Source organism: Sarcophilus harrisii, chromosome 4 (genome assembly GCF_902635505.1).
Source record: "Sarcophilus harrisii chromosome 4, mSarHar1.11, whole genome shotgun sequence".
Taxonomy (NCBI): domain Eukaryota; kingdom Metazoa; phylum Chordata; class Mammalia; order Dasyuromorphia; family Dasyuridae; genus Sarcophilus; species Sarcophilus harrisii.
In genome coordinates this window covers 311491819-311512573 of record NC_045429.1, presented here as the reverse complement: position 1 = coordinate 311512573, position 20755 = coordinate 311491819, and the positions used below count along the sequence as shown (strand labels likewise).

General features: G+C 33.8%; 2 protein-coding genes across 6 annotated transcripts in view; one reads left to right on the top strand and one right to left on the bottom strand.

Annotated features, from left to right (window-relative positions):
- ARSG (arylsulfatase G) overlaps nucleotides 1-20755 on the bottom strand; it is a 194940-nt gene that overhangs the window by 103859 nt on the left and 70326 nt on the right. For 2 of the 5 annotated variants that reach the window (XM_031965687.1, XM_031965691.1), the window contains exons 1-2: nucleotides 20591-20619; nucleotides 6562-6639 (exon numbers count right to left, since the gene is read on the bottom strand). The gene's annotated coding sequence lies outside the window, so the exon portion shown is untranslated. Of the gene's footprint in view, nucleotides 1-6561; nucleotides 6640-13709; nucleotides 14302-20590; nucleotides 20637-20755 lie in introns of those variants that run through there. The other 3 variants (XM_031965688.1, XM_031965689.1, XM_031965690.1) reach the window with 3 other exon arrangements.
- SLC16A6 (solute carrier family 16 member 6) overlaps nucleotides 1-20755 on the top strand; it is a 93423-nt gene that overhangs the window by 10366 nt on the left and 62302 nt on the right. The window contains exon 2 of the mRNA XM_031965693.1: nucleotides 10318-10561. The gene's annotated coding sequence lies outside the window, so the exon portion shown is untranslated. The remainder of the gene's footprint in view (nucleotides 1-10317; nucleotides 10562-20755) is intronic.

The window sequence follows — 20755 nt, the reverse complement described above, 5'->3', positions numbered from 1 at the left end:
GAACAGAAATCATGCTTCACTTGAAAATTCTTTAAGCTTGAAAGTATAAAAAAGACAGGTCTTGAAGGAAATATGTAAGATGTCTTCAAATAGTTGAAGAGCTGTCATGTGAAAGAAGAATTAAGTTTGTTTTGCTTGGATTGTTTTGTTTTGTCAGTGGTCACAGAAATAAGAATAATGAGTAGAGGTTTGAGAGAAGCATATTCGGGCTTGATATTAGGAAAAACTTCTTGGCCATTAGAAATGTCCAGAAGTATAATAGGCTATCTCAGGAGGCAGATGACCATTTTTAAGGATACTACAGTGAGAACCTTTTCTAATGTCAAAGTTAAGATATCGATATCAGATATTTCTATTAACTAAAATTCTATGATTCTAGGAAGAATAATCCAAGGATGAGATAGCCAGGTTGAATAACTGAGAGCTAAATATTTGTCAGCTTCTAAAGCTTCCAAATTTTGGTACCTTAGCCCTGGACAAACATACTGCCTCCTGAATGGGAACTCTCTCTATCTAGGTCTCTCCTGGAGAGTCTTAAAAACAGCTGCAATAACAAAAATAAGTTGAGCTTAACTTTCTTGGCAAACTATCTTGTTGGTTTCCTATTGTACCTGATGAACTGTGGTTAAGAAAAACAAATATAAAATTTGAAGCTATCTGCAAAGAGATAATAATTGAATTCATAAGAGTTAATGAGATCACCAAGAGAGAAGGGACAAAGAAAGAGAAAAATGATGTAATATTTATATAGAATTTTAACATTTGCAAAATGTTTTATATATGTTATCTCATTTGATCCTAACAAAAATCTTGTGAGGTGAGGTGTTACTATCTCCATTTGTTTTATAGGAAATTGAGACTGAGATCATTTAAATGACTTATCCAGTGTCATATAGTTACTAAGCACCTGCGGCTGGATTTGAATTTGTCTTCCTGATTTTAAACCCAATGTTCTATTTTCCATGTCAATGAAAAGAGAAGAGGTCCAGAACAGTCCTCTGGGAAGAGACTCAAGATTAGGGAGCAGGATCTAATAATGCAGAACAGATTTTAGAGTAGTCTGACAAATTAGAGAGCACCAGAATAGCCAAAGATGATAATATCCAAGAATAAATGTATAAAGCTTTGTTAAGATCAAAGAATTGAGAAAAGGCGTCAGATTTGGCAATTAAGAAATCAATAACAACTTTGAAGACAGCAGTTTCAGTGAAGTGTTTGGACAGAAAGCCAGAATGGAAAGAAATTAAGAAATGAATGGGAAGAAGGGAAGTGAGGGTAATAAATATAGATGATATTTTCTAGAAAATTAACTGCAAGGAAAGAAAGATATAGGAAAAGAACAAAAGCAAATTGTCATAAGTAAAAATATTTTTAAAATGATAAGATTTGAAGTTTGTAGAAAGTAGAGAAGGACACAATAAAAGAAGAAACTGACTATGAAAGAGAGACTAATTGAAGGGACAAAATTTCAGAGGTGACAGGAAGACAGGGGTTCAGAAGCACAATTTTGGGTACCAGCTTTATCTAGAAGAAAGGCACTTAATCTTCAGATATTAGAGTGAAAAGGAAAAATAGAGAACTATAGCATGAAAAGACTACATTGTCTTCTTAATCAATGGTAATAGGGAGTTTAATTCTTTAATACTAATCTACTTAGTAGTAGATGGAGCTTTGCAATCAAACACAAACTTTTTTCTTTTTTCCACTTAATAGTATTTTATTTTTTTCTACTTTCATGTAGAGATAGTTTTCAGCATTCATTTTTTAAGATTTTCAGTTTCAATTTTTTTTTCCTTCCCTCCCTTCCTCCCCAAGAAAGCAAGCAAACTGATACAGGTTATAATGTGCAATTCATATTATCCATATTTTCACATTGGTCATGTTGTGAAGGAAGAATCAGAACAAAAAGGAAAAAAATCATAAGAGTGAAAAAAAAGTGAAAATAGTATGATTTACATTTAGATTCCATAGTGCTTTCTCTGGACATGGATAGCATTTTCCATCATGAGTCTTTTGGAATTGTTTTAGATTATTGTATTGCTGAGAAGAGCAAGGTCTATCAGAAATGATTATTGCACAATGTTGCTTTTACTTGTATACAATATTCTCCTAGTTCTGCTTATTTCACTCAGCATCACAGAAGTAACAAGCATCATTTCTAACAGCTTCACAAAAGTGTCACCAGAAATACCCAATCAAGACTCACCTTCCAATTCAAAAGGCTATAAAACTTTGCATACTCTTTGATCCAGCAGTGTCTCTACTGAGCCTTTATCCCAAAGAGATCATTAAAAAGAGGAAAGGACCCACATGTGCAAAAATGTTTGTAGCAGCCTTTTCTGTAGTGGCAAGGGACTAGAAACTGAGTGAATGATCATCAGTTGGAGAATAGCCGAATGAGTTATGGTATATAAATGTTATAGAATGCTATTGTTCTATAAGAAACAATCAGCAGGATGATTTCAGAAAGGCCTGGAAAGACTCACATGAACTGATGCTAAGTGAAGTTAGTAAAACCAAAAGAACATTGTACACAGCAACAAGATTATGCAATTCTGATGGACATGGCTCTTTTTAATAGTGAGGTGATTCCGGCCAATTAATGATCTTGTGATGGAAAGAGCCATCTTCCAGGAGGAAAGGGAGGGAGGGAGAAAGAGAGGGAAGAAAGGAGGAAGGAAAGGAGGGAGGAAAGAAGGGAGAGAAGAAGGGAGAAAGGAAGGAAGGAAAGAAGGAAGGGAGGGAGGGAAGGAGGGAGAGAGGAAAGAAAGGAGGAAAGGAGGGAGGGAGGGAGGAAAGAAGGGAGGGAGAAAGAGAGGGAGGAAGGGAGAGAGGAAGGAAGGGAGTAAGGAAGGAAGGGAAGAAGAAAGGAAGGGACGAAGGAAGGAAGGGACGAAGGAAGGAAGGAAGGGAGGGAGGGAAGAAGGGAGGGAGGGAGGAAGAAAGGAAGGAAGGAAGGAAGGAAGGAAGGAAGGAAGGAAGGAAGGAAGGAAGGAAGGAAATGAGAATGGTCCAGAGAAGTCAAGATCTCCTTGAGACAACAATAAATAACAAAATAAAGTCAAAAGAATGAAAACTGATAAAATAAAATGTTATCGCCTTTCAATAATAACAAATCTAGACTACTTGTCAAGGAAAGAAAACATAACAATCATCAGACTAGCTAAAAACTATATCCTTCCAAAAACAAACAAACCCATGGATATTCTATTTCAAGAAATTATTAATAAATAAAGAACTTAATTAGTATCTCCTATGTATCAGGTACTGTTTTAAGCACTGGGGGTACAGAAAAAGGCAAAAATTCAGTCTTTTCCTAAAAATATCTCATGCTCTAATGGTAAAGACAAGAAGAAAAAAAATACAAAATCTGTACAATGTACATAGAAAGTTTCTTTCCTGAAGAAAGATTCTTGTAGTTGGGGGGAGGGGGAGGGAAGGTCAGGAAAAGTTTCCTGCAGAAAATGAAATCTGAGCTGAGTCTTAAAGGAATTCTGGGAAACTAATAAGCAGAGATAAGGAAAAAGAGTATTCTAGCTATAAGGGTTAGTCAGTAATAGGTCATTGAATAAAGAGATAGGAACATGTATGAGAAACAGCAAGTCATAATTGCTGAATAAGTGTAGTATTCTACATAGAGAAGAGTAAAGTATAAGAAGACTGGAAAGATTGAAAGAGACCAATATATGAAAGACTTTAAAATTTAAAGGATTTTAACAGGATTCTATATTTAATCCTAGAGGTAATCAGGAACAATAAGAATTTATTGAATAAAAGTGTGATGCATAAGAGAATCATTTTGACAGATGATTAGAGAATAGCCTAGAACTAGGAGAGACTTGGAAAATGAACACTACCCAAAACTATTAGAAATTGAATTACCAAAGTGAAAATAGAGAAACTACTAACCCCTTCCTGACAGAAAACCCCCAAATGCCAGAAACCTCATAGCTAAATTCTGGAGCTTCTGAGTCAAATTTTAAAAATACTGTAAATAGATAGGGAGTCGTAGTCAAGAACACACAAGACTTGGCAGCATAAGAAAAGAAGAGTTTGGAAAACTGCATTCCAAAAAGTAAAACATAAAGGCTTACAACCAAGAAGAGTAACTAAATGGATGAAAGCATATGATCTAACAGAGGGGGAAATGAATCTGCAATTTTAAAAAGAGGACTTGAAAGAATTCTTGAGGAAAAGACCAGAGTTGAATAGAAAATTTGAAATGCAAACACTTAAGTCAAAAGAAATACAAAGTTAGGTTTATAATGAGCAATTGAAAAAAATTATATAAGGATGAAGTATATACATTCTAAAAGGGGATAAATAAAAAAAAATATGTCCTCTCACATTCTTAATGTTATCAAGGATCACAGAAGGCCTACCAATGTTTTTGGTAGAGGTCAATAATTGTAGAGTTTGGGTAAAGGGGGGAAAAAAGAAAGTAGGGGAGAAGAAGCAGATTGTATCAACTATAGATCACTAGTACTGAGGAAACTCGCCATCCACTTCTTAGTAAACAGGGAGATGAAGGAAAAAGAGGGAAAACAATATGAGAACATGATAGATAAAAATGCACAGCTAACAATCATAACCATGAAAGTAAATGAGAAGAATTCACCCACAAAATGGAAAACGATAGAATGGATTAGAAAGCATAATCTAACCATATGTATAGAAGAAACACATTTGAAGCATAAAGATTCACAGGCCAACTCAAAAAACAAGTATAACAATCATGTTCTCAGATAAGGAAATACTAAAAGTATACTTGATTATAAAAGATAAACAATAAGTCTAAAACATGCTGAAAGGTACCTTTGAAAATGAATAAATAGGTGCAGATAGATGGCACAATGAATAGAGCTCAAGCCCTGGAGTCAGGAGAACCTGCATTTAAATCTGGTCTCAGACACTTGACACTCACTAGCTGTATGACTCTAAGCAAGTCACTTAATTCTGATTGCCTAGTTTTAAAAAATGAATAAATATCAACACATAATTTATACTCTCCAAATGGCATAGCATCTAAATAAAGGAAAAGTTAAACAATTTATAGGGAGAAATATACAGTAAAATGATCATAATTGGGAACTTAAATGTACCTATTTTATACCTAGAAAATTATAACAAAAGTAAACAAGAAATAAGTTAAGAACCTGAATAGAATTTTAGAAAAGTTACTTATTATAGGTCTTTGGAACATACTGAATTGGAAAAGAAAATGAAAAATGTATGCATATTACTTAATAGTGAAGGTACAATACAAAAATTGACTATGCATTAGAACATAAAAAGCTCACAAAGAAATGCAGAAAAGTAGAAATATTAAACATTATATTTCATAGATTGCCTTTAAAGAAATCATTAAAAATTAAAGAATGAACAATTTAATCCAAACAATAGTTGGATCAAAGACAAATGTTGAAACAATAGATAACTTTGTCATAGAAAATAACAATGATGCAATTTATAAAAACTTTTGGGATATAGTCAAAGCAGTTCTTATGGAAAAATATGTATTTCTAAAGACTTTCATAACAAAAATGGGAAAGAATTAGTCAATTAGTTGAGCATAAAACTAAAAAACTAGGAAAGCATTGTTTTTTAAAATTAAACTCCAAAAACAAAATTCTAAAAAATCAAAGAGATGAACAAAATTGAAAGCAAAAGAAGGAAGAAGGAAGAAGGAAGAAGGAGAAGGAGAAGGAAGAGGAGCAGGAGGAGGAGAAAGAGAAGAAGGAGAAGTAGAATAAGAAGGAGGAGGAGAAAGAAAAAGAGGAGGAAGAAGAGGAAGAGGAGGAGGAGAAGGAGGAGAAAGGGAAGAAGAAGGAGGAGGAGGAGGAGAAAAAAAGAGGAAGAAGAGGAGGAGGAGGAAGAGGAGAAGAAGTTAGAAGAGGAGGAGAAGGAGAAGAAGGAGGAGAAGAAGGAGGAGGAGAAGGAGAAGAAGAAGAAGGAAGAAGGAAGAAGAAGAAAGAAAGTGGTAAAGGAGGAGGAGGAGAGGAAGAAGACCCGGGAGGGGTCCTCAAACTATGGCCGCGGGCCAGATGCGGCAGCTGAGGACGTTTAACCCCCTCATCCAGGGCTACTTAAAGTACCATAAAACAAAGATTTTGTTTTTACTATAATCTGGCACTCCAAAAGTCTGAGGGACAGTGAACTGGCCCCCTATTTAAAAAGTTTGAGGACTCTTGAATTGAAGAGAAAGAGGAGGAGAAAGAAGAGCTCATCAATAATAAAAACTAATAAAATAAACCATTACCTTGCCTGATTTTGTCCAATCATACATTAGCAAAACAATGTAATATTTTGCAAAAATAATGTAATGCCAATGTAAAATAATAGCAATGTAAATAAAATGGCTGGATTTGGAAAAAAAATGAAATTAAAATGCCTAGATTAAGAAATATAGAATTTAAATAATTCAGGCTCAGAAAAATAAACTGAATAAATGAACTTGAAAAAAACAAAGCTGAAAACTGATGAATTTATAAGTAAATTCTATCAAACATTAAAATAATATTTCATTTCATATTACTTAGTAGTGATATATCACTAACATACCATAAACTATTTGCAAAAATAGAATAAGAAAGGATTTCATCAAATTTCTTCATTGACGCAAATATGATCTTTTAATATCTAAACCAGAGGGAGACAAAATAGAGAAAATATTAGATTAAAATCCCAAAGGAATATTGACACAACTTTTTAAATAAAATATTATCAAATAGGTTATTGTGACATATAAAAATCATAAATAATTAATTACAGAATTATATTCATACTAGAAATACAAAATTGGCTCAATATGAGGAAAACTATAAAAATAACACCCCATATTCATAAAAAACAATCAGACTCAAATGCTTACATCAAAAGATACAGGAAAAGATTCTGAGAAAATATAGCATCCATTTCAATTTAAAACACTAATCATTCAAATGATAAGCACTATTATTTAAAATCAAGTTCCAGAATAATATGTTATGGGGATAAATTAGAGGCTTTTCCAATAAGATTAAGGGTAAAGCAGGGATATCTATTAACACAATTATTATTTAATATAATATTACAAATGCTAATGATAACAAGAAAAAGAAATTGAGGATAAATCAGGCAATATAGATTTATTAAGTACTTACTATGTGCCAAGCACTAAGCAAAAAATTCTAATAAATAAATACAAGCAAAAAGAAAGACAATCCTTGGTCTTAAATTACTTACAATCTATTGGGGGAAGACAGTACACAAAAGGGATGGAAAATAAGTGTTGAAGTGCTGAAATAGCAAGTGTTTATCTGCAAAGTCAGAAATAAACCAGAAGAGGAAGAAAGTCAGGAGGCCTCAGGGAATGATGGATGTTCTTGGGTGAGACTACAAATGACTCGTGATGTTAAAGTCTGAAAAGTCAGAAGCACTGTCTGGAGGAGAACAAATACAAGCAAAAAAGAACCAACAGCTTTTACCAATAAGATGTTGGAGAACTCTAGAGAGCCAGAAAAAATCAATTAATTTAATTAACAATTTCAATGGACACAATGGATAAAATGATAGACCTGGACTCAGAAAGATTCATCTTCCTGAGTTCATATCTGTCTCAAACTTTTACTACCTGTGTAAACCTGGACAAGTCACTTAACCCTATTTGCCTCAGTTTCCTTCATTTGTAAAATGAGCTGGAAAAGGAAATGGCAAGCCATTCTAGTATCTTTGTCGAGAAAACTCCAAATGGGGTCACAAAGACTCAAATACAACTGAAAAATCATTAAACAATAACTTCAATAAAGAAGGAAGCTATAACATCCAGAGAGAGAACTATGGGAAATGCGTGTGGACTACAATATAGTATTTCCACTCTTTCTATTATTGTTTGCTTGCATTTTTGTTTTCCTTCTCAGGTTTTTTTTTTTATCTTCTTTCTATAAGTGATCTTTCTTGAGCAGCAAGATAACTGTATAAATATGTATACATATATTGTATTTAACATATACTTTAACATATTTAACATGTTTTGAACTACCTGCCATCTAGGGGAGGGAGTGAGGAGAAGGAGGGAAAAGGAAGGTTTTGTTGAAAAACTACCCATGCATATGTTTTGTAAATAAAAAACTATAATTAAAAAAAAGAAGGAAGCTATAAAATAACCCCACACAAATCACCAACCTTTCTATATGTTACCAAGAAAACTAATTGTACATGCCAGAGGAAGAAATGAATTATTCTAAGTCCACAGTTCCCATAAAATTTTTGACTTTAATGGATAATTGAATCAGACATCTTTATAACTTTGTCTATTCAAATATGATTAAAATGTGTATTTCCTAAAATTACTAGATCTAAAACAATGGCATTCTCAGGAAATTTACAAGAATTTAGGTTTGTGGTTCTTAAATTTTATTTTTACTTTCAGGGTTCCTTAAATCAAGGATATAAAGCTCTTGTTTTTGTGAATTATATCTATTGGTATTTACTGAATTAGAAATTAAAATATCTTAGTATTATTATGAGAATAGTTTCAATTTCACAGGACCTTTGAAAGGGTTTACCTACAAGTTAGAGCACCAATGCTCTGGGAAATCAAGAGCACAAAGCTAAATGATAAATGTTTCATTTTACATTTTTCTTTTCTTTTGTACTGTCTAATGTATGTTTATTGAATACTGAAAGAGGGAAAAGGATATAAGGAGATGGAAAAAAATCTGCATCAGTTACTAAGGAGGATGACCAGAAATAGTGTCTTTTTCAGGAAATCAAATTTATGTAAGTGCAAAATAGGAATACAAGAAGAGATTTAAGAGGAACAGAAGTTTAGAAGTGATAGAACAGGGATTTCCAATTACACTTACTGCCAAATTTAGCATATGTATTATTTAATTTTGATATCTGCTTTCTTTTTTCCCCTCTTTCTTTTTCATCCTTTGTTGTGAAGAATGAAGAAGAAATCACAACAAAACCAGGCTAGGGTTGAAGTATGGGTTGAAGTGGGCAGAGATAAGAAAACAAGGAAGTGGTAGCAAGGGAAAAGTAGGGAGGGAAGGTTTTAGCTGAGCAGATCTATGATTTTAAATGGTCAGAATTAGGGGAAAAGCAAGTAGGAGTTTGCTGGTCTCATGACAGTAAAGTATTGCAGTGTTAGTAATTATTTGAGCTAGGACAAGAATCCAGGTTTTCTTAGTGAAAGAGTAGTGCTCTTTTCTTATCTCATCAGAAATTCCCTGTTTTATACTCGATGGATTTCCACTCACCAGCTTCTCTTTCTGATGTGTGATCTGTCTCCCCAACTATATTATAAAATCTCTCTCTCTCTCTCTCTCTCTCTCTCTCTCTCTCTCTCTCTCTCTTCCTCCCTCCTTTTCTCCCTCCCTCCCTCCCTCTCTTTCTCTTTCTCTTCTACCTCCTAGGGCTAAAGGTTGCTAAGAGTTGATTAGTTCTTGAGACTGAAGAGCTTCATGAAGGTTTCTCCTGCTAGGAACAACAAAAAAAAGTTAGTTTTACTGGACCATCATTAAAAGGATTTACTTCTCCAGTAAAAACAAACATCAAACCAAGAGGCCAGCCTCTAATCAGCAAGGTTTTCAGAGCATGCAGTGGTAACATTTAGAACACAAGGCACAAGTGCTAAGGATGTTTCTTTTTGTGTTAATTATGTCTCAGGTTGGACAAATGGATAAAACATTGGACTTGATGTCAAAAAGACCCGATTTGCAATCTGGCCTCATACACATACAAGTTGTGTGACCCTGGACAGCTCACTTAACCCCTATTTCTCTCAGTTTCTCATATATAAAATGGGGGTGCACAAGAAAAGGAATTGGCAAACCATTCCAGAATCTTTGCCAAAAAAAAAAAAAACTTCATGAACAAAATGTCTAGGGGATCATGTGAAGTTGAACAGAACTAAATGAATAAACAACTATTTATAAGAATGACTTGTTAGATTCTCAGTTTTAGATAAAATATAGGATCCCTGGAGCACTAAAAATGAATGTTATTGATATTTTTAAATCCATTTTTTCTCCATATAACCCTGATTCACCCTAAATCCATCCCAACTCCCCAAATTGTACTCTCCCTTTTAGCATCATGCCCAGTCTCCCCCAAAAAATAGTTAAAGAAGGGATAGGGGAAAGCACTAAAAACAATGGCCCTATCTGATAGTGTGTGTAATATTTTACCCTTGTAGTTAATCTATATCGCACCTCTCTACCACAGGACATTTTGATATGACATTTCAGTAGGAAGCAATTCAATATCATTAATACTATATATTTGACAAAGTAGCTTCTAATTGAAATTCCTTGATTTTTTTTTTTTAAGAGTGAGAGACCTCGAGCCAGGTATTCCTGACAATATTCATCTAGCAATTATATAACACCAGGAAATCTAGTGGTGACCTATGCCAGCCAGCCACCTTTCAAGCTGTAACAGCCTGTCAGTCATGACGCCGTGGAGAGTCATGTGGCCGGAATTTCCTATGAGCTCATCAAAAACAAGCCAGAGAAAACTAGTGAGGAAATAGATGGGGTATCTTCCAATGTGGCTTTGGGTAACAGCTGCAGAGGTAAATGTCACTCAATGTCTAACTATATTATAAAGTTTATTGTGATTAAAAGAGCACTGGGTTGGAAGTAGATAGTGTAGATTTAAATCCTGGTTCAGCTACTAACTAGTTATATAGGTAAGGGCAGGCAGATAAGAAGACTCATCTTTCTGAGTTCAAATCTGACCTTAGAACCTTACTAGCTGGTGATCTCAGGCAAGTCACTTAACCCTGTTTGTCTCAGTTTCCTCATCTGTACAATAAGCTGGAGAAAAAAATGACAAACCAATCAGTATCTTTGCCAAGAAAACCCCAAATGGAATCACAAAGAATTGGACACAACTGAAATGACTGAACAACAGCTTTGTATTATCTTCACAAATTATTCCCCTATCTCTATGAGTCTCAGTGACTTCACTGGTAAAATGATAGTTGTATTTTTATATCTATTGGCTTTTCCAAAGACAAAAATCCAGATGAAAGAATATTTTGAGTGGTAAAATAATGCAATGGAAACACAGGATGGTATTATTATTACTAGGGGTTAAATGATGAGAACCAAATGAATTTTGATGAGACATTCTCATCAAAAAATTATTATCCTGGTCTTCTGGACATATTGACTTTGTGATATGGCTGTAATATCTATATAATGATGGATGTCCAACAGAAGTTTAGAAAAGTTGAATTTGAGTTCAGGAGAAAGATGAGAGCTAATATGTAGAGTATGGCATAGCTCCAAATGGCTTATAAGATCTGATCGTTAAATTTTCCATGCGTACATTTGCACTATAATCAAGGTTTGATTTATTATGTTGTTGATTGTCTAAACTTAAGAAAGTGATGGAGAAAATATTAATATTGCAGATTAAACTTTAAAGTATATTGTGACTATATACCCCTCTCTACCCTTTCCCCAGAGAGCCACTGTTAAACCTTTAACACAACATCTCTGTCCTGGAGTACTCTTTGCAGAGATAATTGAACACATGAGATTTATGAGATCACTAAGGGAGAGAAAAGACACAGGACAGTGCTTGGGGAATACCTTTAAAAGATAGAGAAGTGTGATGAACTAGAAAAAGAAAATTAGAACTAGAAACACTAAAAATTAGAGGGGGAAATAGAAGATTTAGACAGGTAGGAGGTACAGTACCAGAAAGAAGGTGTGCCACGAAAGAAAAGTTTCCAGAAAGAAAAGGTGGCCAACAGTATAAAAGCTACTGGAAGGTCAAGAAGGATGAGCACTGAAAAAAGGCCATTAGATTTAATAGTTGAGACAATCACAGGGCCACATATTTAGAAGTGAATGAAACTCTCTAGATCATGTTGTCCATCCCTTCAATTTTACAGACAAGGTAACTGACTCTCAGACTATAAGTAATTTACCCAAGGTCAATGAGAAATAATTGGTTATATTAAAGAGAATAATTTCAATATAATAATGAATTACTTTTTTAAAAGACTAGATAGAAAGAGATTGAGAAATGAATGAGATAGTGAGAAAGTAAAAGTAGTATCAATCTCTAGAGGGTTTGCAAAGAAAAACAAATATGGCAGCTTGAGAGCATAGCATAGTCAAATGAAGTCTTTTTCTAAGGATTAGGAAAGCACAGATATATTAATGATGGAGAAGGAGGTAGTAAATAAGATTGAAGAAGAAATGTGGGAGGAAGTTTGATTAATATGAAGAGTGTAAAAGAGGAAGTAGCCTTGACAATAGGAAGGGTCACCTCTTCCTCTGAGACTGGATTAAGGGAGAAGACAAATGAAGACGTTAGAAGATATGGGGAAATGAAGGAGTTCATGGCAGCTGGTCAAGGAAACATAAATACGACAGCTTTCAAAGTAATATATTAAATTTATTAAATACTTAGAAAAACAAGTTTTATATAATAGATTCATATCTATTATATCATCCTCTCCTATTTTATAATTTATATGGTAATGCTCAATTTAAAAAAAAACCAGAAAAAATAATTAAAGGAGAGCATATCCCTGGAGTCTCCTAAATTATAGTTCTATGATCCTCCTGTGTGAACCCAAATACTAAGAATAAAAGTAATCTGCCTCTTCCTGAAGTCTTATGATGCCTGTGAAAGTGGGATTTTATGAAAGAAAGCCTAGAAAGAATGATTGATATATATATATATATATATATATATATATATATATATATATATATAATTATTTTTTCCAATAGTACTCAGCAGCCAAGATTAATCATGAAAAAGATAGCTAGATTAGTGAGAACTTAATTGATATTAATGGTGATGTGATATGGTATAAATTGGTGATGAGAGGCACAGAATTTAAGACTAAAAGACAAAAGATAGGCTGATCTGGTCAATTTAATGAGAAGACTGTGAAAAGAACACTGAATAGGGGTGATCTGGGGAGAACAAAAAGGTGTGCAGTTACTGGGGGTGGGGTCATAGTGAAGACAACAAGTTTCAAAAGAATAACTCTGGAAAAATGGATAGAACAGAAATGACAGGAGAAGGGAATTCCTGAATACAAGATCATAAAGATTTCATAGTTGTAAGTTATGGGAAGAGCTAAGTAAGATATGACTACTCCTGGCAATGGTAGAAGGGGAGTGACCGTGTAGAATATGGAAACTAAGATTATTCAAGGGAATCCCAATATGTATGTTGAAGTCCCCAAGTATGAAGGCAGGGGCAGCAGTGTAGAGGAAAACTGTGAGTTAGATGAAAAGATGAGTGACCTGGAAGCTGTTCAATAATCCAACTAGGATGGTATAGAAGGATGAATCGAATTCCAAAGGAGAAAAGTTTGTTGAGTAATAATAGTATAAAGTATCTACAGGTATGGGTCTATCTTCTCCTAACCTATTATGTTTGGGTTCTGGATGATGGAAAATGAGAGAAGACCCAAGTGGCACTAGAGAAGATAGACAAGGAAAGCGTGTATTCCAGAAAGAACCAAGTTTCCATAAATGATAGAAGACAGAAGGAATAGAGTTGGAAACTGTATATATTTCCATTAATATCCTCATCTCCCCTCTTCTCAACTGAGTAGTAATCTTCTTACTCTCCTGAGAAGACTGAAGTCATTCAAAACAAGCTCCCTCTTCTCAAACCCCCTTGACATAATTCAAGTCTCTCCTCCCCCCAATCTCTGACAAAGAGGTGACTATCCTACTTACCAAAGCTAACCTTTACAGATGTGCATTTGATCCCACCTCCTCTCATCTTCTCCATCAGATTGTCTTCTTGGCCATCTCCTTTATATCTCAAATTTTCAGTCTTTCTATTTCAACGTATCTATTGATTCCTTCCTAATTGATTGAAATATGCCCAAGACTCCACGGTCTCTCACAAACTTCCATTAGACTCTACCATCCTCTTTTATAATCTCTTTTAAGTCAAAGTCATTTTAAAAAGATTTCTACACTCACTATCTTCACTTCCTCTTTTAGACCTCAACCCTTTGCAATCTGGCTTACAACTTCATCATTCAACTGAAACTACTATCTCCAAAGTTACCAGTGATCACTTAATAGCCAGATTTGATGGGGTTTTTTAAATCAGTCCTCATTTCTCTTTATCTGTTAATCACTCTCTCTTTAATGTTCTCTCCTTTGTAGGTTTTCACGATCTATTTTCTTCTAGATCTAAGATCTGATTATTTGTTTTGTATCTCCTTTGCTGTCTCACCTTCTAAACACATTCCTAATGGCAAATGTTCTCCAAGTTCTCTCCTAGGTCTTCTTTTCTTTCTCTATATTTTCTCTCTTAGTTTCTCTCCATCACTCATGGATTTAATTAATTTTCCATATGCAAATAACATATATTTATGTGTACACATGATATACATATGTGTACATATAAAGACACATACACAGAGAGAACAATCCTTTCCCCCAGCTTCACACCAGAGCTTCAGTCCCACATCAACAATTAGGTATTAAACATTTCAAATTGAATGTCTTACAGACATCTTAAATTCAACATGTCCAAAATGGAGCTCATTCTCTTTCTTCCCATCTTTCTACTATCTCTCTTAAAGTTACCATTATCTTTCTAGTTTTTCAAGTTCATAACTTCAGCATTATGCTCAATGTATAACTCTCCTTCACCCAACATATTCCATCATTTGTAAAATATTGCCATTTGAATCTTTCTCATTCAACTTTTTGTCACCATTCACAGAGCTACCTCTGTAATTTCAGGCCTTCATGATTTACTCACTTAAATTATTACAATTGCCTCATAACTGGTCTCCCTGCTTCCAGCCTATGGTACACACTGCTGCCAAAGTAAATACTTAGCAAAATATGATTTATTCAGCTAACTCCAATGGTTTCTTAATGCCTTTAAGACAAAATATAAATTGCTGTGTAGTTTTTTTTTTCAGTTTTTAAAATTTTATCTTAAAATCATCTTTTTTTACATGAAACTACAAAGCAACTATGGAAAACTTGATATTCCTTTCAAATATACAACAAAACTATCACGTAAATTTTTCTCTTTTTTTTTTTTCTTTTAAGACCTAGAGAGGTAATAATCTGCCTCAGTGGAAGTGTAGCTTGAGATCATGGTTCTTAACTACTTGGAAAAAAGTACCATGTCTTTTTCCCAGTTTTTTAAATTGAGGTTTGTGGCATAGAGGGTCTGGTAATTTAATTGGGGGTCACAAAATGATGGTATATTATCAGTAAATTTTGATTTGTATTTACATACCCGGAGTCACATAAAAATTCTTGGGTAAAAAGGGGTTTCAACTGGAAAAATTTTAAGAAGCCCTGTCTACTATACAAGGCTCCAGAGGAAATAATAAATAATAAGACACAATTTCAGATCTCAAAAATCTTTTAATTCAGTAGATATGCCATGCATTTAAGCAAACATAAATTAGAATATAGTAAATATAACAGAAGAATGCTAGAAGACCAGATAAGAAAGAGATCACCACCAGCTGGGAAGATCTAGGAAAAGTTCATGGATTAAGTGAGCCCATCAGTATGCCTAAACATGTTGCCATTCCTTTACTCCTTCAAAATTCAACTCCATTTCAACTTCAGAAAATCTTGTTGAGCTCCATTAATATTCACTTGTTGACATGCTTTAAAGTCTTCTTAAGTCACTTTCAAGTGTGTGTTCTATTTCCCCATTAAGACTCTAAGACATGGAAGAGTGAGGGCCATCTCTCTGTGTCTCTCTGACTCTCTGTGTGTCTGTCTCTCATAGTCTCTCTCATAATGTTTTCATCTTTTTTGTTATTGTTTGTTTGCTTATTTTTTTTTCCTCATGCTTTTCCCTCTTTTGAACTGATTTTTTCTCACACAGTATAACAAAGTGGAAATGTATTTAGAAGAATTATACATGTTTAACCTATATTGGATCAGTTGCTGTCTAGAGAAGGGGGGGAGAGAGAAAAATTTATAACACAAGGTTTTGTAAGGGTGAATGCCGAGAACTATCTTTGCATGTATTTTGAAAAATAAACAGCTATTATTAATTTTTTAAAAATAAGATTTAAAAAATAAAATAAAATCACTTTTCCAAGATAGGTGTTGGTACACTGTAGGTATCAGAGGACAAACAAGGAAATAAGAAATTTTAAACAAATACAGCGTAATTTCCTTTTCCTCCTACCTATCCAGATTCCTGTTCTGTAAATTAGCTTACATAATAGTACATTTCAATCCACTTCCCTGAGTTAATTGCTCCTTTCCTTGAAATTTGGGTAGTAAGGAGTATTGACTGTGTCAGTTTATATAACCAGGTTTCTCCCTTTGGGATCTGTCTTCTCTATGTTTTTCTATTCCATGCAGGTGTTTGGAGGTTTCTGTATTCTTATGGTTTATATATTTTCTTAGTGTTTATGCATGATCTCAAGCAATAAACATATGTCATTATACTGTACATAAAAAGTAAAAACTAAGTCAATATTATATGTAATTTTCAAAGATACATAAATTAACTAGTGATGGTAAACATCATTATTTTGTAGATTTATATAAATTTAGTGCTGTAAGAACCTTAGCAAATCTCACTGCGTGACAGTAGAAAAGGCACAGAATTTGGACTAAGAGGACGTAGGTTAAAATCCCATCTCTGCTCTTCATCACCTATGTAAATTTGAGCATATCACTTACCTTCTCTGGGATTCAGTTTTCTGATCTGTGAAATGAGAAAGCTGGACTAGAATATCAGCTCTAAATATATATAACTTTGTATTGTATAAATGATACAAAGTGAAATGAACAGAACCAGGAGAACAATTTATACAATAACCTCAATATTGTGAAGATAATCAGTCTAACACTGATCAACACAATGACCAAATCACAATTTAAAGCATTTATGATTAAAGATACTATCCACCTTCATACAGAGTGATGATAGATTCAAATTGCAATTACTTCTCTTATGGGGGGCATGACAAAGACATGGCTAATGAAGGAATTTATTTTGCATGATCACATATTTATGATATGTTTTGTTTTTCTTTTTCAATTGATGGAAGGGAAAGAAGAACAAAGGGAGGTGATTTGAACCTGAAAATAAAACAAAATTGAAAAACTATAACCTTCTCTCCCACCCCACCCCTTAACCCAAAGGGAAAGTGAAACTCTCTTCTAATTAGTTTTGACAAAACACATCATGAATATAAATTTTTATATTTTAATTGAACCCTGAGAAAGCATGTAGTTAAATGGATGGAAGACTAGTCATAAAATAAAGGAAATCTAAATTCAAGACCTCAAGGCTCTCTGTTACATATGAACTATGTGACCATAAACAAGCCTGTAACTATTTTTACAGTTGAAGCAAAGAAAATATGTTTTGTTCTGATTTTGATGGGGATGGGAAAAGGGAGAGAATTTTATATCTTTACCTAAAATGAAAAAAAAAACCAGTCAAGTGAGAGTTGATTAAAAGTTGATTAAAACAGGACAGCTAGGTGGCCCAATGTAGAGCACCAACCCTGAAGTCAGAAGGACCTGAGTTCGACTGGTCTCAGACATTTAACACTTCCTAACTGTGTTGCCCAGGCAAGTCATTTAACCCCGATTGCCTCACCAAAAAAAAAAAAAAAAAAGAAATTTCATTAGACTTGGAAAATTCCATAGTGGTTCTCTCTCAATTAATAGTGTTTTATTTTTTTCCAGTTACATGTAAAGATAGTTTTCAACATTCACTTTTATAAAATTTTGAATTCCAAATTTTTGTTCTCCTTCACTTCTTTCTTTCCTCCCTCCCCAAATTAGCAAACAGTCTGATTAGGTTATACATGTATAATCATATTAACCATATTTCCGCCATTAATTGTGTTGTAAGAAAAGAATTAGAACAAAAGGAAAGAATCCCCCAAAATAAAAAACAACAAAAAAGTAAAAATAGTATGCTTTGAGCTATATTCAAACTCCAAAATTCTTTCTCTGGATCTAGATGGCATTTTCCATCATGACTGTTGGAATTGTTTTAGATCATTGAATTACTGAAAAGGGCTACATCTATCATAGCTGATCACCACACAATGTTGCTGTTACTGTTTACAATGTTCTCTTGGTTCTCTGAGACTTCTACCACACTTCTGTTGGGCTGAAATGATGTTTATAAAGCAATAAAAGGATGTGTTGATAAATATTTTAACAACCACACTTGGAGTGGGAAAGGGAGAGGGAAATGAATGTCTAGACACTTTTGAGTTTAATCTGAATTTATAAGATTTTCTTAATTTTAGACAACTAACAAACAATATTTTAAAATGTTATATACAAACTTAATACAAAGTAATGGGGGGGGGGAGTGGAGCAGATAGCCAACATTCCATCTTTTGACTCCACACTGGCTCCAAGTGCCAGATGCCATCATATTTGGAGGACTCTTCCTCCTCATTTCCATCAGAAGATCACCAGACAGCTTCTTCTACATCCTTCAAGTCTCAGCTAAAGTCCCATCTTCTGCCAAGAAACCCTTCTTAGTCCTCCTTAATTCTAATATCTTCCCTCTGATATTACCTCACAATTTATCCTGTGTATGTCTGGTTTGTATGTAGTCATTTGCAACTTCCCATTAGACTGCAAACTTCTTGATTGTGGAGACCATGTCTTTGCCCTTTTCGGTATCCCCAGAATTTGGCACACAAGAGAAGTTTAATAGCTAAAGTAGCCATTTTCATAGAATGTAACAGTATGGCAGAATTCTAAAAACACTGAAGTTGGAACCATTACCTTATTCTAAATCTAGACTCTCCTACTTACTAGTTACATGACATTGGACCAGCAATTCATCTCTCCATACTTGTTTCTTTATCTGTAAAATAAGAGGATTTGACTAAATGATTTATTTCTAGTTTATTTCTGTGAACAGGCTTGAGTCTTCCTCATCCCTTCTCTTTAAGATCAATGAGTACCTGCCTTCAAGATCAATGAGCAGCTGCTTTCAGATCACTGTCAGCACCCCCTACATGGATGAACTAAGTCTTGGAGGTAGCAAACATTTTGGATTAGAGGTTATTGATTTTTTGCCTGACAGGGCAATGTCATAATAATCTCATGATCTTCCAATGGATCAAATTTACTCACATAATGGACAGGAGAAGAAAAATTCCCAATACCATTTGCATAGAAATCATTAGTTCTTAGATACCTGCTACATATATCACTTTGAAGGAGCTTATATGATACTTGAATGCAATAACATCATATAGTAGTTGGCATTGAAAGTCTTTCACAATCTTCTTTCAAACTACTTTTCCAAGTGAATTGCTCTCCTTCATGAACTCTAAGTTCCAGATGAAGTGGTCCTTTTGTTCCCATTATATAACATTCTATCTCTTATATTCATGCATTCAGACAAGATGTCCTTTGTGACTGAAACATCTCTTCTAATCTTGCCTTTTAAAATCCCTAGCTTGCTTCAAAATTTAGTTCAAATGCCACCTTCAACAAGAAGTCTATAAGTCTTTCTAATTGTTAGTGCCCTCTCCTCAGGAGAGTCTATTCCAGACTACTTTGTGTTCTTCATTGTATATATTTATATTTAATTTTCTATTTAGCTGTGCTTCCCCCTTTCCAAAATACAATGTGAATTTACTGAAGGCAGGATCTGTGTGTGTATGAGTCTGTGTCCTTTGAATTTTCAGTACTTAGAATAGTACCTGGCACATGGCAGGCACTTAAACGTTAATGAATGAATGAAGTAGAGGAGAGGAGAAATGTAGGTTAGAGATGATGACAAGGGAAGGGAACATAGGCACTAGCTGCTCCTTCCTACCAACAATCTCCTAAAACAAAACAAAAAAAGTTTATTTTCTTAGCCAATCTCAAGCAATTTATTTCAAAGGTAACAAATTGTTGTCTGATAAGAAAAAACATTCCTTCCACATTTCAAGATAAAAAGTTGAAAATGTATATGTCTGAAAGAGGGAATTAATAGGTATGAATAAATTTTAGTCAGTGTGTAAATGGTGATTTATACATAAATTTATTCACATATTGTGATTTATATATATATAAAATGGTGATTCCAAAACTCAAAAGTTAGGAAAATAAATAAAATGTAATACAATAAGTATTTATTTTGTGTCTGCTAAGTGTCAAATGCTATATAGTAAGAGTTGGGAATACAAAACCAAACCAAAATCAAACCTACATCTTTTGCCTTCAAGTTACTCTGGGGGAAAGAAGGTTGGAATGTATTATGTACATAGAGAATTAAAATATAAAATATTCAGAATAATTTTCATAGATAAGGCACTAGCAACTAAATAGGAAAATCAAAATATACTTTCTAGGCTATAAAGAAAGTCAGAAATTCTAAGAAATGAAGATTATTCTAGGCATGTGTAACGGGAATGGTAAACAAGGTAATTTGGTAGAAATTTGGAGCTGATGGGGAATAATATGTAGTAAGTCTGGAAAGGTACACTGGACCAAGTTTGTATTAGACTTTAAAAGCAAAAGAGAAGTTTGTATTTTATCTGTGAGGTAAGAAAAGGCACTTGAGTTTCTTTTTTATTTTTTATAATAGTTTTTACTTTTCTAAATATATTAAAATAGTTTTCAACATTTACCTTGCAAAACCTTGTGCTCCATATTTTTCTTCCTCTGTCCCTTTCTTCTTCCTCCTCTAGACAGAAAATAATCCAATATAGATTAAACATGCAATTCTTCTTTTTTTTTTTTTTGATTTTTTTTTTTAATTTAATAGCCTTTTATTTACAGGATATAAACATGGG